We start from the raw sequence: 18,632 nt of genomic DNA, 5'->3' as shown, positions 1-18,632 counted from the left end.
CAGCAGCAGCAAAAGACGAATTAAAAACTAAAATACTGGGGCCGGGAAGGTGGCGCTAGAGATAAGGTGTCTGCCTTGTAAGCGCTACCAAGGAATGGACCGCGGTTCGATCCCCCGGTGTCCCATATGGTCCCCCCAAGCCAGGGGCGATTTCTGAGCACATAGCCAGGAGTAACCCCTGAGCGTCAAACGGGTGTGGCCCAAAACCCAAAAAAAAAAAAAAAAAAAAAAAAAAAAAAAAAAACTAAAATACTGGGGCTGGAGATATAGCATGAAGGTAGGGCATTTGCGTTGCATGCAGAAGGATGGTGGTTCGAATCCCGGCATCCCATGTGGTCCCCAGAGACTGCCAGGAGCAATTTCTGAGTGATAGCAGTGGTAGGACATTTGCCTTGTATGTGGCCAACTAGGGCCAGCCCAGGTTCTATCCCTGGCATCCTATATGGTCCCCTGAGTCTTCCAGGAGCAATTTCTCTGTGCAGAGCCAGGAGTAACCCCTGAACACTGCTGGGTGTGGCCCAAAAACCAAAAAAAATTATAACTCCCAATGAGATAGTACATAAGGTAGGACATTTGCCTTGGCATGTGACAGACCCAGATTCAATCTCCAACATCCAAATGTTTCCCAAGCCTGTCATGAGTAATTTCTAAGCACAGAGTGAGGAGTAATCCTCGAGTACCTCCAGCAGTGGCCCAAAAACTAAAAAAAAAAAAAAAAAAAAAAGAATGAGAATTAATGAACAAATGATTTATGCAGAACACTGTACTCAACAATTACAGTTGTTTTCAAGCACACTTGCTATAACACTTGTTATAAAAACAGTGTAAGACATGCCATACCATGATATAAATTTCAAAGGATTAAACCTGCCAAGTATGTTAGTTATTCCAGCAATGCCATCAATGCTTAATTTTTATTTTTGATTTAAGCCTTCCAAAATGAAACTAAATTCAAATGAATTTCTTTATAAGAACAAGTCCCTACCTTTAGGGATATAACAATGTAGTAGAAAGTCCAATTATCAACATGTTAATATATATGTAAACACTAAAAAGACCATAAGAAAATAGAAAGTATTACTAGCTTATTTTCATTGCTAGTACATATATATTCATATTATTTTCTAATATCTGAATGTCAAGTTCATAGGGCAAGAATGTCCAAACTCTGGATAAATGAACTATTGAGTTAGCAAGAAAATTGAGAGGAGATAAGATACTAATCTAGGAGTTAAGGCCTACATTTCTCATCCTCAAACAATGTAGGAACTTCTTTTTTTTGGGGGGGGGTGTTCTTTTTGTCTGTTTTTTAGGCCACTGGTGCTCAGGGGTTACAGTTCTGGCAGGCTCAGAGAACCATATGGGATGCTAGGGTGCAAACTGGGATCAGCCACCTACAAAGAAAGAGCACTACCTGCTGTATTATCCCTCGAGTCTCCACCAGTTGTAGGATCTTGAGTGGCTCATTTCATTTCTATGTATCCCAATCTATACAGTGGTAAAATGGAGTAAACAGAAATATTTCTAACAGTACCATATAGCAATAAAATTCCATACTTATGTGATTTAACTCCATGTACAATACTTCCAGTACATATTCTTCTATAGGAATTATTAGTTTCACCACATAATCTGGACTACAGGGATATAAAGGCCTTTAAAAAAAAGTTATACAGGGAGGGGGGGAAGCAGCTCCTGGTAATTATTTAGAACTGTTAAAATTCAAACTTGGCTGCTTTCTAAAATAAATTTTATTCATTGTTATCTATTAAGTATGTAATTAGTCAAATATAATACTCTGATAAACTAGAATTTTGAACAAACAAATGCTTTAAAATTCTAATAACTATGCATAAACAGTAAATTTTTCTTACTTGAATTTCTACTGCTGTGTAGCGCAGGGTTACTAAGTGCGTAATTACATAAGAGAGCCACCCAACTTCCAGAGGAGCCATTTCAGTGAATTGTGTAAATAATATGCTTTAAAAAAAACATAACCTCCTAACATATGAATTTAGATTTACCAGATATGGAGTAGCTATGTACCTGTGAGACTAGAACACAGTCTTAAAAAGGCCTTCCTAATTATGAATTTACCGGAGAGACTAGAATGACCCAAAGCAAATTAATACAGACTTTTTTCATAACTTTCTATAAAAGCATATTCACTATTCCACTTCAGTAGCAGAAAACAAAAGCTCTTAAAAGTCACTGCCTTCATAAGAACCTCAAAAGTAAAAGACAATGACCAAATTTTTCTACCCTTGACATCTAGGTTTTCTCAATTACCAAATGCTTGTATTTGTATCAACATAAGTTCTAAATATTTGGTATGTGGCTGATTTTAAGATAAAACTGCTAAATTTGAAAGAGTAAGATTTGGGGCCGGAGAGATAGCATGGAGGTAAGGTGTTTGCCTTGCATGCAAAGGACAGTGGTTTGAATCCCAGCATGCTATATGGTCCCGAGCAACATCTGAGTGTAGAGCCAGGAGTAATGCCTGAGTGCTGCTGGGTATGACCCAAAAAGAAAAAGAGAAAAGTAAAATTTTTTTTCCTTTTTTTGTTTTTGAGTCACATCCATTGGTACTCAGGGCTAATTCCTGGAGAGACTCAGTGGGACCATATGTAATGCTGAGGAGCAAACCCAGGTCAGCCACATGCAAAGCAAGTGCCCTACCCACTGTACTATTATTTCAGCCCAAAATTTTCTTTAAGTCACAAAATATTCAACATTATCAGGCACCAGAACATCATAATAAGGCTTAGATGTTTTCTATATGAAAATGTTTTCCATATGAAAAAAAGTTAATTTTAAAACCTATCTAAGGGAAATAAACCAATTTAACAAGCAAATTTATGCATATAGCCAAGTGGTATCTTTATCCTCCCCATAAAAGAACACCTAAGAACATAAAAGGCAAAAATGCTTACTTACAATTTATTTGTACATTATTAACAATTACCTTATACTATATAAAGAGAATACCTACATTTCTGAAATACTAATTTATTCATTATGGATAAACTATAATTATCTTTGATTCAGTTTTACAACTCAAGTTCTTATATCTGTACTTAAAGGCTCCTTAAATTCTATCACGAATAAATTTTTAGGTTATTCTGGAGTTTTATCCTATTAAATTCAAGTCAAATACCAATCATAATAAATTCCAAGAGACTGTCCAAATTATTTTATTGCCCTAGAATATTTAACTGCATTAAATATTATTTGAAATAACTAGTCTACCAGCTGAGGTCTGGGAATCATGGAGTAAAGAAGAGTTTTTGATGATGTGGGGAGTTGGCCTGTTTACAAATTTCAAATGATCATATTCTTCACTGGGAAAGATATAACAGTTATATCTAGAGGAGTAAACAGAAGTTGAAGAAACCTTCCATTCTGATGAAAGGCATTTGGAACATTTATTTTCAAATCCAGCATGGATTTACACACTTGTACAGAACAGTTACTATGAATTCAATGAAGTTTAGCATGTGTTAATAATCCACATATAAAGGCAATTTGGCTGCCACATGAATAATCAATCTCTTAGCCCTCACTTCCCAAGGAAAAAGGAGCAAATGACCAACAACAGATAAGTGGCTAAAGAAACTGTGATACATCTACACAGTGGAATACTATGCAGCCATTAGGAAAATGAAGTCATGAAATTTGCTTATACATGGATGGATATGGTGATTATTATGCTGAGTGAAATGGGTCAGAGGGAGAGAGATAAACAGAATAATCTCATTCATTTGTGGGCTATAGGAAAAATTAAAGAAAAGTGTGGGGTGATATCCAGAGACAACAGAGATGAGGATTAGGAGGACCAGCCCATGGTAGGAAGTTTGCTATAAAGAATGCAGTTAGAGTAGATAAGTGTCTACTATGAAAGGGACATGCATAGCATTCCTTCATTAACAGTAGTGCAAACCACATTGTCAAAAAAGAAAAGGGGGTGGAAGGCAGGGATGGAGGGGGGAGAGAGAGAGAGAGAGAGAGGGAGAGAGAGAGAGAGAGAGAGAGAGAGAGAGAGAGAGAGAGAGGGAAGGAGAGAGAGGGAGAGAGGGAGAGAGGGAGAGAGAGAGAGAAAGAGAGAGAGAGAGAGAGAGAGAGAGAGAGAGAGAGAGAGAGAGAGAGAGAGAGGACCTGCCTCAGAAACAAAAGAGGGAGGGGTGGGTGGGAAAGGAGAGGGCACACGGAGGGTGAAAGGGAAACTGTTGACATTGGTGGCTGGAAATGCACACTAGTGAAGGTTGTTATACATTGTATGATTGTGACTCAATCATGAACAACTTTATCTATGGGAAAAAAAAACCTGTAGTATGAATAACCTTGTAACCATGGTGTTTAAATATATATATATATAATTTTTTAAAAGGAACAAATGAAGACACAAATAAAATTATTTTATTAGGAGATGGGGTGTGGTAGAGACATACTAACACTAAACTCTTAACTCACACTCTTCTCTACAAATATATTTGCTGTTTCTAACAATGAGTTCAGAAAGAAGCAATGGAGCTTTCTTTTTAATGAGGAAAAAACTCTGTTCCTGAGAGGATCCCCTAAAATCAAGCAGTATTTCAGTGACTGCAAACCAAGTATCCTAGCTCTCTTGGGTACTCCTTAATTTAACTTTTGTTGTAGTAAAAAAGAGAAAATTACTGGCTCATTAGAAAGAGAATAAATGCCCACATAAATAAATCAGATTATATTACATCTGACTTCCTAGGCACCACCATATACCAGCAAAGAAACTCAGTAGTATGTTTACTTCACTATTTGCAAATGGCTGGCTGATTGGCAGCTACAATATATGAAATAAATAACCATTTCAAAGATCAAGTGTCATGTTCCCTGGTAAGTAACAAAAATGAACATTATCAACCCTCTCCATCAGCTTATGAAATATAACAGGAGGATAGGTTTATTAGCTATTTGATTTCTTGATATGTTGTGAGGACATTTTTCTGTGGTTATTATTTAGGTTAGATCAGAAATTCTCCTTTCTCTCAGGACATATCAGTATTAAGAGTACATATTCACAGGAAAGATCCAAAATTAATATTTCTGAATCAAGTGAACTGTGACAAGAAATTGTGAAATGGGGAGTGATGAGTATACCTAATAGTTTTTTTCATCCAGGAAAATAAATTCTTACAATCCAATTTATCACAAGCCAAGATACAAACTAGTAAATCTCAAATGCACAATCTAATGATATTGCCTACTTTTAGACACCAATCTAAAATTCAATGTATCAAATTTTAATGTAAAACTTTTTTTTCAGATTCACAACTAGCCTTTAAAACTTCTATTTTGAGATAAATAAGAAGGGAAGATTCTAATCTATGCACTGCTATAGACAGTCCAAAGACACCATCTAGGCACAAAGGAATAAAGCTTTCATTTTCAACTCCTCAATAAAAATGTTAGCTGCCGAAATGAACCAGGTTGGTCCATGTCACATGAATAATAAATTACCTACCACCATTAAACAAGAGCAGGAAAAGATGAATATTTTACAAATTCTTAAAAATCAAATGAAACAAACAAAAATATCTCTAGTACTCTCCTCTTCCCTAATATTTTTTCTACTTTGTAAAATACGTTTTTTTCCTTATGCCTAAAAGAAGGGGCAGAGTGGGTTAGTCCTCAAAAAACAGCAATGCTTAAAGCATATCATTATCTAGGAAAGCAAATCAACACTAATATCTGGACTCCAAATAAAAATACAGGAAAATTTAAAGTACTGTTCTTATGGTCAAACAATATTCTCTCTCATAACATAGATTCATGTCTCAATTTTAAGTACAAATAAAGAACATTAAATCTAAAAACCTCTACTACATAACAAAAGGGTAATGGTATTACTAATACTAGGGAGTATTCAGCTATTTGCAATTAATTTTGGGTGAAAATATATATATTTCTACATCAGTTTTGAATATACTCTTCAGTTTCACAAATTTTACAGCATGTGTCCAGACTTGCACAACTCTACCTTCCTCCACTTCATTTGTAATATAAACTGCTCTTAAACCACTTTACTACATCGTTACTGAGATTCTTCTTTGACACAGTACCTTCCACAGAACAGATCAATACTCTAATACAGAAATGCCGATTCCATTACCACAAAAACCTGTGCAGGCAGCCAGATGCTGAACAAAGAGCACAGCTTTCATCAGGCTCATTCCTAACATGTCTCCACCTCACTGGAATGAATTATTTTGCTATGCTGGACAAAAACAGGTCAGAGGAAAAAATGGCATTTAAAATAACAACTAAGAGGCTTAGTTACGAGAAAATGTGAGGGAGATAGCAAAAATAAATTTCTCCATACCTAAGAAATGCTTATCATTTATCATCAAATCCATCTGTTCGTCTGTAATCATAAGGCTGCACTTGATGCTTCACAAATTGCCATGACATTAAATGTTTATGTTGCAGTTTAACACTTAAACTAAAATAATTTAGACAGTCAAAGAAAAGAATGAAAATAAAGCATTGAGTGAGATATGGGAGGAAAAGAAAAAAATAAAAAGCATTCCACAATTCTTACCTAAAAGACATTTTCAGTGTAAAAAATAAGGAACTTTTCTCTCAAAATTTGCTACCAAAAAGTCTTTATTCATAAGCTTTCATATACTTTTCTTTCATTCCATCATTATGTTCTGAGGATTAATAAAGAGTTGAACTAGAATTAGGAGGACAGAGAACTAACTATATATGCACAATTATACTAGCAACTTGTACAATCAGAGGGATTTAACTTCTGTCTTACAACTAATCCTTCCAGTCTTATACTATTTACTTTCAATACATCCTTTGTAGACCAGCTTTAATCATTTTCACAACTATAGTTACTATGACAACAGGATGCAGCTTAACTGTGCAGTTTTCATTTTTTCCATTTGAGTTGCCATAACAACACAACCATTCTGCCTTTCTTCAATTCTGTCTTTCTCCAATACGTAGCAACTGTATTTTTGGAGTGTATTATTAAGGCGATTTACTTTTCCAAGACAAAAATGTATTTAAGAATTGTATTTAAATAATACAGGGCCGCATCATCAGGATATTTACCTTACATGCGGCCTACCTGGTTTTGATCCCTGGCATCCCATATGGCTCCCCGAACACCATCAAGAGTGATTCCTGAGCACTACCAGTTGTGTCAAAAATTTTTTAATCAAAATAATGTAATAGCCAAATTGGGGGGGGGTGGTGAAACACATTTGGGTTACATCTAGCAGTACTCAGAGTTTATTCCTGGCTTTGACTCAGGAATCACTCCTGGTGGGCTTATTGGACTATATGGAATGCCACAGATCAAATCCTGGTTGGCAGCATAAAAGGCAAATGCCCTACCTGTTGTACTATTGCTCCAGCCAAGACTTTGTCCACTTATAAATTTGTTTATTTGTTTGTTTTGTTTTTGGGTCACACCCAGCAGCACTCAGGGGTTACTCCTGCTCTGAGCTCAAGAGTTGCTCCTGGAAGACTCGGGGAACCATATGGGATGCCAGGAATCAAACCACGATCCGTCCTGGGTCAGCCACGTGCTAAGCAAACACCATAGCGCTGTGCTATTGCTCCGGCCAGGGGTCCTCAAACTTTTTAAACAGGGGGCCAGTTCACTGTCCTTCAGACTGTTGGAGGGCCAGATTATAGTAAAAACAAAAATTATGGACAAATTTCTATGCACACTGCATATATCTTATTTAGAAGTGAAGAAACAAAATGAGAATAAATACAATATGTGGCCCACGGGCCGTAGTTTGAAGACCCCTGCTCCAGCCCCTCCACTTATAACATTTTTTAGAAGTACTTTGATACAAAATTTTAACATATAAACAACAATAGTATTAAGACATTCTAATATTGGCTTTAGGAGATACTGTCTCCAAAACACCTGACTAGCAAGGTAGATCCTCAGATGATGCCTCATGCTCCAAGTGTGATACTGGTAGTTCTGCTATCTGAACTACTTGACATGAAGTGGTTTCTGGCCACACCATTGCAAGTACCATAGCTAAGAAAAACGTGTAAAATTTTGCAACCAGATCAGGCCAGAGGAATAGCACAGCAGTAAGGCATTTGCCTGGGACACAGCCAAAACAGGACAGACCTGATTCGAATCCTGGCATCCCATATAGTCCCCCAAGCATGTCAGAAGTGACTTCTTTTTTTTTTTTTTTTTTAGTTTCAATAAGTATTTTTTTGAAATGCATTTTATTTTTTATTGTAAGAATTTATTCAAGAGACAAAATTGATTAACATAATGAGGTAAACTAACAACATAATATAGTGACATAACATATAATATAATTGATATAATAATAATACATGTAAGTCAAAGAAAGTTTCTGATTAAAACCGAATTTTTTTTTCCATAATGGCTTACATATCTTTCACAGTAGTATTTTAGGTACATATTAACATTGAATCAGGGGAATACCCATCACCAAATATGTCCTCCCCCCATTCCAGTTACCTTTCTACAACCCATATTTCTCTTTCTTTTTGCACTTGAACATGATTTGATTTCAGAACTGAGACTATTGTGTGGTGCCTGTCTTTATTGCTGTAGTGCTCACGGATTATTTAATTCGATATTTCTTTCTGTATTGTTGTGGTGTTTCAATTACCTTTTTCACATCCTCTCTCAAACTGAGGTTGGAAGCCTCTAGCAGTGGTCCTCAAACTATGGCCTGAGGGCCACATATTGTATTTGTATCTGTTTTGTTTCTTCATTGCAAAATAAGATATATGCAGTGTGCATAAGAATTCGTTCATAAATTTTGTTTTTACTATAGTTAGACCCTCCAATGGTCTGAGGGACAGTGAACTGGCCCCTGTTTAAAAAGTTTGAGGACCCCTGCGTCTAGAGGGACTCCACCCATTTTCAGCGTATTTGACTTTTGACTTCTTTTTTATTTTTTTTCCTCTTATTTTGTACCCCAATCTATTGCTTTTCTTTCCTTTAAACAAAGCCACATACCTCGATTTATCTACCTCTGCCTCTTAAATAGAGGGGGAAACAAGGAAGGGTTCCAGGACCAAACAGATATGTGATCACTAACAGTAGGCCAGACAAAGAGGGGTGCACCTACTCTAGCATCCCGGGGGGGGGGGTGATGGTGGGGTATATGGGTTGTAGAAAGGGAACTGGAATGGGGGGAGGACATATTTGGTGATGGGTATTCCCCTGATTCAGGAGTGACTTCTAAGCACAGAGACAGGAGTAACCCCTGAGAGTTGCCGGGTGTGACCCAAAAACCCAGAGAGAAAAAATGCAACCAAAGTATTACAATCCCCTGCTAAGCCACAAAAACCCTAAGCAAGCACTACATCCAAAATATATATAAAGAAGCCAGAGATATAGCATGGAGGTAAGGCATTTGCCTTGCATGCAGAAGGACAGCAGTTCAAATCCCAGCATCCCATATGGTCCCCTGAGCCTGCCAGGAGCGATTTCTGAGTGTAGAGTAATCCCTGAGCACTGCCAGGTGAGACCCAAAAACCAAAAAATGTATATAAGAACCAAAAATTTTCAACCCCAGTGAGCGCTGAGGCCAAGTGTACAAGAGCATGGCAAATCTAACGTGTGGCCTTCAGCAAGCACAACTAAACAAGACTAGGTGTCATTCCAATATAAATATCAATCATTCCAACATAAACAGCAAAGAGAGGAAAGGTGTTGTGTTTGTTTGTTTTAAACATACTCTTTGGGGCTTACCCCTGACTCTGTACTCAGTTACCACACCTGGCAGTGCTAGGGATCAAACCAGGTCAGCAATATGCAAGGCAAGTGTCTTATTTCCTACATTACTTTCTCTGGCCTGACTACCACTGATTTTTTTTTACATATAAAATAGTAATATCATCATTATTAGCTATGAAAAAGAGGCCATTAATACCTATTCCAAGGTAGAAACAGTTCAATACCACATTCTTTGCTGTAATAATCTAACATTTACTAGAAATATTAGAGCTCAAGAGTAGGGGGTTTGGGCCCAGAGAGATAGCACAGCGGTGTTTGCCTTGCAAGCAGCCAATCCAGGACCAAAGATGGTTGGTTCGAATCCTGGTGTCCCATATGGTCCCCCGTGCCTGCCAGGAGCTATTTCTGAGCAGACAGGAGTAACCCCTGAGTACCGCTGGGTGTGGCCCAAAAAACAAACAAACAAACAAAAAGGAGTAGGGCGTTTAAGACTGACTAAACTAAATCCATGAAGAAACTTTATCTCAAGGACTACAGAGATAGTTCAATGAGCTGAATGCATGCTTTACATGTGGTAATCCCCACAACACAGCACAGTTCCCTAGACACAGAGCTAGGAGCCTGAGCACAGCTAACAATAAGTCAAAATTAAAAAAAAAAAAAAAGATTTCATCACAGAATTAGCTCAAAGGGCAAACCAATCATATGCTTTACATGATCCCAAGACCAACTCTATGGTCCCCCAAGAACACGGGAGGGAGTTGTTCCTGAGTTTAGAAACCATAGGGCTTCTAACCTCCCGCCCAAATTTTTCATATAATTCAAAACTTCACAAACTTCATATAATTCAAAACTTCATTCTGTAGCTTATACATTTCAAATGTGGGAAATCCTGCTTTAGGCAGGAGAAATCCCTCTCATACTCTGAGAGTTCCAATTAACTCTCCCTTCCTTTCTGTTTTCCTAAATAAAGCCTTTCACTGAATTTGGCATTTTGTTCTCTGGTCCCTTGCTTTCAGTTCTGCCTACTTGAGAATAAGGACCCGCTACAACATTTGGAGAAAGCCAGAAGGAATTAGCAGTTTTCATCATGATCTTCTACCAAGGTAAACTAGCCAAATTCTGTGTCTCTTTTTTTTCAATCCTTTATCTACTCCTTTCACCTTAAAATGTCTAGTACTGCAAGTAATGGTCGCTCATTCTGGGTGAACCTAGGTGCACTGGCCATCTGTTCTGTTCTCTCCTACTGACCATTTGTCTGGTGGTGATGATAAAGGGGGGACAGGAGAATTGACTGTCTTGCCCAAGGTAACTCTGGGAGATCCAAAGCTCCCTGCTCCCTTTCTCTAAGACCTGTCTGTAGTGCTTAGTCACTGGGGGAAAAAAAAAGTAATTGTACTCTCCTTACTCTGAGAATGTCTATTTTTATTTTTCTGCACCTTCCTTTCAAAACCTCCAGGAGTAAAATGCAGTTCCCAGAGGACAACTGAAGGGTACTGAGAGCAATCCTTCAGGCATTACTGAAGGTCCCGTGGGGTACCTCATCAAAATATCTAGAGTCCAAGTAGGGACTCTCTCTTCTCTCTCCTCTCTCTTCTCTCTCTCTCCTCTCTCTCCTCTCTCTCTCTTTCTCTCTCCTCTCTCTCTCTCTCTCTCTCTCTCTCTCTCTCTCTCTCTCACACACACACACACACACACACACTCCTTTTTCTTTTAAAGTAGAAACAGACTTTTATTTGAAGGTTCTGAGGAAGGGAAGATTGGGGGAGAGAATAGGAAAGAGATGGGCCAGAGAGATAGCACACAGCAGAGCATTTGCCTTGCACGCAGAAAACTCAGGAAGGACCCAGGTTCAATCCCCGGCATCTCATATGGTCCCCCAAGCCTGCCAGGAGTGATTTCTGAGCGCAGAGCCAGATGTAACCCCTGAGTGCCACAGGGTATGGTCCAAAAACAAACAAAAAAAGAGATATGGAGCCGGAGCGATACTGCAGCAGTATGGCATTTGCCTTGCACGTGGCTGATCAGGTGGGACCTCCGTTAGATCCCTGGCATCACATATGGTCCCCAAGCCAAGAGCAATTTCTGAGCGCATAGCCAGGTGTGGTCCCTGAGTATCACTGGGTGTGACCCAAAACCAAACAAACAAACAAAGAGATAGAGTAATGACCTCAAGAGAGAGCCAAGGTTTCTCTAAAGGCAGAGAACCCAATAATATCCCAGCATAAAAATATTAAAACATTCAAGAACACATCTCAGGGCCAGAGTGATAGCAGAGCAGTATGGCGCTTGCTTTGAATGCAGCCAACATGAGACAGACCTGGGTTCAGTCCCCAACATCCCATATGATCCTCTGAGCCTATCAGGAGCAATTGCTGATCAGAGAGCCAGGAGTAACCCCAAAGCACTGCCAGATGTGGCCCCAAAAAGCAAACAGAAAACAAACAGAAAAAGAAAGTAAACATCTCTGGGCTTGAGAGATAGTACAGCGGTAGGGCATTTGCCTTGCATACAGCTAATTCAAACAGCTGGTGGTTCAAATCCTGGCTCCCATATGGTCCCCTGAGCCTGCCAGGAGTGACTTCTAAGCACAGAGCCAGGAGTTAACTCCTGAGTGCTGCTGGGTATGACCCAAAAGCAAACAAAAACAAAAACAAAAAAAGAAAGTAAACATCTCAAGAGGGGAGATGCAGGTGACATTTACTTGAGCATCATGTACTCACAGAACACATGTTCTCTCCAGTGAGGGAGAGACATGCAGTACATATCTCAAAGTGAAAGTTTGAAAGTTACACATCTCAAGAGGGGGAAGGAGGGCAACTTGTGCATGCAGACACCATATGCCTGGGCTGACAACACATATCGCTTCCCATTCTCTTTTCTTCAGCCTGAGATATTCTGATATCTACACCTGGCTACTCAGGACTCACTTGGAGCTATGGCCCCTTAAGAACAAAACATACGTTCAAACTGTTAATATAAATTTATCATTTATAAAAACCTGTTCATAAAAAGATTAAAGATTTACTACTTTAAATTATTAGTATAGAATTTTAAACTATTTGTTAGCCAGAGTGAAAATAGACTGGGTAGGATGTTTCCTTGCACGTGGTCAACGCAAATTCTATTCTTGACACCCCATATGATGCTTTTATCACCAGGAGTGATCCCGGGTGCAGGGCCAGGAGTACGTACTGAGCATAGCCAGATGTGTTCAAAATAAAAACCAAATTTTTATATTTTGGCTACTGAAAACCTTCACATCTGTTATTAGAACCATCTTCAGATGGGACATTAAAATCTATTGTTGTTGTTGAAGGCTGGTTTTATTTATTTTATTTGGTGTTATGCCATACCCTGCCTTTACCCAAAACAAAAGCACTCTCCAACTTCTTTCCTTTTTCCCTATCCCCCTTTTTCTGTTTTGTTGTTGTTGTTTTGTTTTTGTTTTTGGGTCACACCTGGCCAGTGCGTGCTCAGGAGTTACTCCTGGTTCTGCACTCAGAAATTGCCCTTGGCTGGCAGGGGGACCATATGGGATGCCAGAAATTGAACCATGTCGGTCATCAGTCCTGGGTTGGCTGCATGTAAGGCAAATGCCCTACTGCTGTGCTATCTCTCTGGCCCCTTACCTATCCCTTTGATATACAAAAGCTCACCTGAATCTCACTCAACTCCCCCCCCCACCCAGGTAAATTTGTATTGGTTTAATTTAAAAAAAAAAAAAAGGTCAGTCTGGTTTGGAGGATAGAGAGACCATGAAACAAGAAGTCACTGACTGATTCTCCCCTAACTGGCTTGGTTTATATCATCCTTCATGGCTACCCTTCTTCAGACCTGTTCACCCATGGTTGGAAATATGGTGTGTGGCACCAGAACAGGGACCCAGAGACTTGAGAAGACCCTAATGATGATGAATTAATTGACCCTCTGGTGGACAATCACCATGAAGGCCTCTTTCAGCTGGACTGAGTATGCAATCCCATCACCAGAATATCAGTGCACATGGCCTCCACTCTGAATGGCTTCATGTTGCTCTGGTCTGCTCACTCAATTCCCCATGACCCATGGTAGGAGAGGTCCCCCTCAGGTGGGACAGAAGCAGACAGTGAAGAGAAGAGGAGAGAGCAGAAGACTCTGAGCAGTGTCCTTGAAGCCTATGCCTACTACTTTTCTTCTACCAAAAGTGCTTTGGGCGAGGACCTTGCCCCTCCCCTAACCTGCTGTAGCTTAATGAAGTCACTGATGGGGTAGAAGCCAAAGAAAAAGCCCCACTAGAGGGAGACCAACAGCAAGGAGATGAGTGGGTTCCCCTACCTGAATTCTGTCCCTGGTACCGAAGGCCTTTCATCCCAGGCAACTTCAGCAGCTTACCACAGAAGGTGAAGATGAAGAAAAGTCCAGCCAAAGCCCAACTGAGGAGAAGCTGTTTTCAGAACCTCCTGCAATTTTCTTCTAGGTTGCTCTCGACCTATTTGCATCAGTCACTATATTGCTAGTTAAACTGTATGTTCTACCTGTCTAGATCTTAATAGCTACTCTTTTGTTCTATGCCCGGCTGCAAACACAAAATTTTGTACTCAACTCTAGTGGTTTAATATTAATCTGCACAGTTCTGGAGAAATGCATAATGTTGTTAGTTTTTAATGGTTCTCAATTTAATGTTTTTAATGTTTTCCAATTGCTGTGATGCTTGATTGTGTATATTATTTAGCAACTTATTCTCCAATTATGTCTGCAAAAATATTCTAAGCTAATATCTTTGTCTACAAAAGTCAATGAAAAAGGAACTTGGATACTATAGACTCTTATTACAGTGCTCATTAAAAGAATGTTTTAGCAAACTTATTTTCAAACTATATATATCTTCAGAAATGTTCTTATGATTTTGTTTAGAGAAGCTTATGGAAAAAAAAACTTGGATACTATAACCTCATATTACAGTGCTCAGTCTAAGAATGTTTAAGAATTTTCAATTTAAGTATATCTGCAGAAAAGTTCTAATGTTTATGTTCAGAGAAGTCTCAAAAAAATTTGTGATATGCATAAGACAAGGATATGGAAAAAGCTGCTTGTTTTGAGAATGACATATGTACAATATAACCTATGATGCTTTTTACAGCTCACCACCTTACAGCTAAATGTTTTTTTTATCTTTATTTAAACACCGTGATTACAAACATGATTATAGTTGTATGATTACAGTCATGTAAGGAACCCCCCCCTTCACCGGTGCAACATTCCCACCACCAATTTCCCAGATCTCCCTCCTCCCCACCCCCCTACACCTGTACTCGAGACAGGCTTTCTACTTCCCTCATTCATTCACATTGTTATGATAGTTTTCAGTGTAGTCATCTCTGCAACTGCACTCATCACTCTATGTGATGAGCTTCATGTCCTGAGCTGCACCTACCAGCCCTCATCTCTCTTGTCTCTGAGAGCTAAATGTTTTTATTCATTTTATTTCCCAAACTTTTACTGTGCCTATGCAAATTAGCAGCCACTCTGGGTATTTATTTTACAACTGGTGGCAACAAAACAAAATTTATATAAGCCCTTCTCAAAATTCTTTGTTTAAACAGAAGGTGAAATTGTTAGGTCGTACACTGCCTTTACCCAAAACAAAGGTATTCCCCAACTTCCTCTTTCCATTTCACCTATCCCTTTGATAAGTAAAAGCCTACCTGAATCTCACTCAGCCCACCCCTTCCGGGGAGAATTTGTTTTTGTTGTTATTGTTGTTGTTGTTTGGTTTTGGTTTTTGTTTTTTTTTGGTTCATCCCCGGAAATTGTTCCTGGCTTGGGGGACCATATGGGACGCAGGGGGGGTGTGTGTGTGTGGTGGTGGTGGTGATGGTGGGGGTCGAAGTGCAGTTCATCCTAGGTTACTGCATACAAGGCAAATGCCCTACCGCTTGTGCCACCGCTCTGGCCACCATCCTGGGTGAATTTGTAATGGGTTTAATAAAGAAAGGTCAGTCTGGCTTGGTGTGCAGAGACCGTGAGGTGAGAAGCCACTGGCTCCAGTATTCTTTCCTTGGCTTGGTTTATTAATTCTATGCAGCTACCCTTCTTCAGATACTTGAAAAACCGTACAATACCAGCAATCAAACCCAGGTTAGCCACAATGTAAGGCAAGCATTTTATCTCTCCAGCCCCCATGTTTTTTAATTTTCAACTGTTTTAACCCTTGATTGTACCAGTATTTGCTATACCAAACATCTATACATACTAGTTATCTTTTTAAAAAATTTTTTACATACTAGTTATCTTAACTTAATAAGTTGAATAACAAAGTTCATATTTACAAACAAATGGGACTACATTAAACTGAAAAGCTTCTGTACCTCAAAGAAAACAGCAATGAGGATACAAAGACTACTCACAGAATGTGAGAAACTATTCAACCAATATCCTTCAGATAAAGGGTTAATAGCTAAGCTATACAAGGCATTGATAGAACTTAGCAAGAAAAAAATAATCTAAGAGAAGAAATGAACAGACATTTCTTCAAATAAGAAATAAAGATGGGGGCCCGGAGAGATAGCACAGCGGTGTTTGCCTTGCAAGCAGCCGATCCAGGACCTAAGGTGGTTGGTTCAAATCCCGGTGTCCCATATGGTCCCCCGTGCCTACCAGAAGCTATTTCTGAGCAGACAGCCAGGAGTAACCCCTGAGCACCGCCGGGTGTGGCCCAAAAACCAAAAACAAAACAAAACAAACAAAAAAATACAGATGGGGTGGGCGGAAAGAGAGTGAAGCGGTAGGGTGTTTGCCTTAGACACTGAAGGACAGTGGTTCGAATCCCAGCATCCCATATGGTCCCCCCCGAGCTGCCAGGAACGTTTTCTGAGCGTAGAACCAGGAGTAACCCCTGAGCGCTGCCGGGTTTGACACCCCCCCCCCAAAAAAATACAAATACAGATGGGGACTTCCCTGCCACCTTTTGCTGGATGCATCTGTACTGAGGAGCAGCCACCAGACCCTTATGGGCTCTGACCTTGCTTGGCCTTGCTGAGCCCTTCTGGGCCTAGGTGGGCCCCAGACCAGACCAACACTGTCATAGCCAGGACCTGAGACATGGCATCAGGGCGGTCCAGCTCCCCCACCCCACCCCCCCAGGCAGGATTCCAGTGAGCCTGACCCATCTTCCACTTCAGAGAAGCAAGTGGCCCTGGACACCAAGGAGGTCTTCCGCAGCTATGTCTACTACTGCCACCAACAAGAGCAGGCCGAGGGCGCCATCACATCTCCCGACCCAGAGATGGTTATGCTGCCTCTGGAACCCAGCAGCACCATGGGGCAGGTGAGCTGAAAACTGGCCATCATGGGGACGACATCTACCAGCTACAGCCCACTTTTGTCTGAGAATTCCTATGAGAACTCCTATGAGTAGACTGCTAAAAGCCTGTTTGAGAGCAGGATCAACTGGGGGCTACGTGGTGGCCCTCTTGGGTTCCAACTACTGTTTGGCCCTGCACGTCTATCGTCATGGTCTGACCAGCTTCCTAGTTAGGTGACCCGCTTCGTGGCCGTCTTCATGCTGCACCACTACAATGCCCACAGAGAGACGGCTGAGTGGCAGCCCTGCACCTAGATAACGGCTTCATCCTCAATGTGCTCATTGTTCTGTCTCTGGTTTTGCTGGGCCAGCTCGTGATATGAAGATTCTTCAAATCCTGACAACTACTCCCCACCTCAGGGTAGACTAGGGTTTCAGATTAGGGTTGGGAGGCACTGCTGAGACTCCCTGACCTTGACTTCACTCAAGTCTCACTCCCTTCCTGCAGAGGTTCTCCCTCGAGTACAAAAGCTTTAGCAAGTGGGCATTCAAGCACTGAAAGGTCCTTGCCCTGGCTGCAGCACCCACCCACCCAACATTTCATGGTACTAATGTGCCTCATCCTGTCCGGGGCCTGTAGCCTCCTCCTCTAGGTCACCCGAATAAGCTGCATTCAAGGCAAATGCCCTACCACTGTGCTATTTCTCCTGTCCTCTTCAGCCTGGTTTGGATTCCCTGTGACAGCCCTACTCAAGACCGCTGCCCCCTTCCCCATGGGATTACAGTGTGTGGATTTTTCTACAGTGAAGGATGGTATACATTGTATAACTGAAACTCAATCATGAACAATTTTGTAACCATGATGCTTAAATAAAGTAATTATATGTGTATATATATGTATATACATATATATGTATAAGAACCTCAAGTTCGGACTTTCACCCTTTAATCAACTGGCAGATACATATTTCTCAAACAGTATAAATATAATAAATATATACATATATACACATTTATTGCTCACAAACAAAACATGGAAATATTACTATTTGGGAAGGAAATATGTAAATGTTACTAAATTCCTCCTAAAATCCCTAGAGGCATATAAAAATTATTTATAATATTGTTGTATTTTTATAGAACTAATTTCCACACATTAATGTAACAAGACACAATTTTAATCACAGCTGAGACAATTTAATAATTTTTCTTCTTTGCAATGAACTGAAAATTATTTAACCAAAAACCTAAGGACCAAAACATACCTTAGGTTCTTTCTTAGTATGAATATTTTCTTAAAAATATTTTTTTTGTTTTTGTTTTTGTGTCAAATACAGTGGCACTCAGGAGTTGCACCTGGCAGGCACAGGGGACAATATGAGATGCCGGATTCAAACCACAGTTCGTCCTGGATCAGCTGCATGCAAGGCAAATGCCCTACTGCTGTGCTCTCTCCAGCCCATTCTTTAAAAAAAAAAAATTTAAGGAAAAAACATTCACTATAATTCCAAACTCTGAAATAACAATTTATATCTTAGCCACTTGGGGGGGGGGGGGATTGTCCTGTTTATGGGCCATCCTGGTGGCACTCAAGATCTACTCCTGGCT

General features: G+C 39.9%; 1 protein-coding gene and 1 pseudogene across 2 annotated transcripts in view; one reads left to right on the top strand and one right to left on the bottom strand.

The window, feature by feature from the left end:
* BTRC (beta-transducin repeat containing E3 ubiquitin protein ligase) overlaps nucleotides 1-18,632 on the bottom strand; it is a 240,470-nt gene that overhangs the window by 180,531 nt on the left and 41,307 nt on the right. The gene's annotated exons all lie outside the window — the stretch shown is intronic.
* LOC125994991 (bcl-2 homologous antagonist/killer-like) lies at nucleotides 11,711-17,425 on the top strand (annotated as a pseudogene).

Source organism: Suncus etruscus, chromosome 17, assembly GCF_024139225.1.
Source record: "Suncus etruscus isolate mSunEtr1 chromosome 17, mSunEtr1.pri.cur, whole genome shotgun sequence".
Lineage (NCBI taxonomy): Eukaryota > Metazoa > Chordata > Mammalia > Eulipotyphla > Soricidae > Suncus > Suncus etruscus.
The sequence above is the reverse complement of the archived record's forward strand: the minus strand, read 5'-3'. Positions and strand labels throughout refer to the sequence as shown.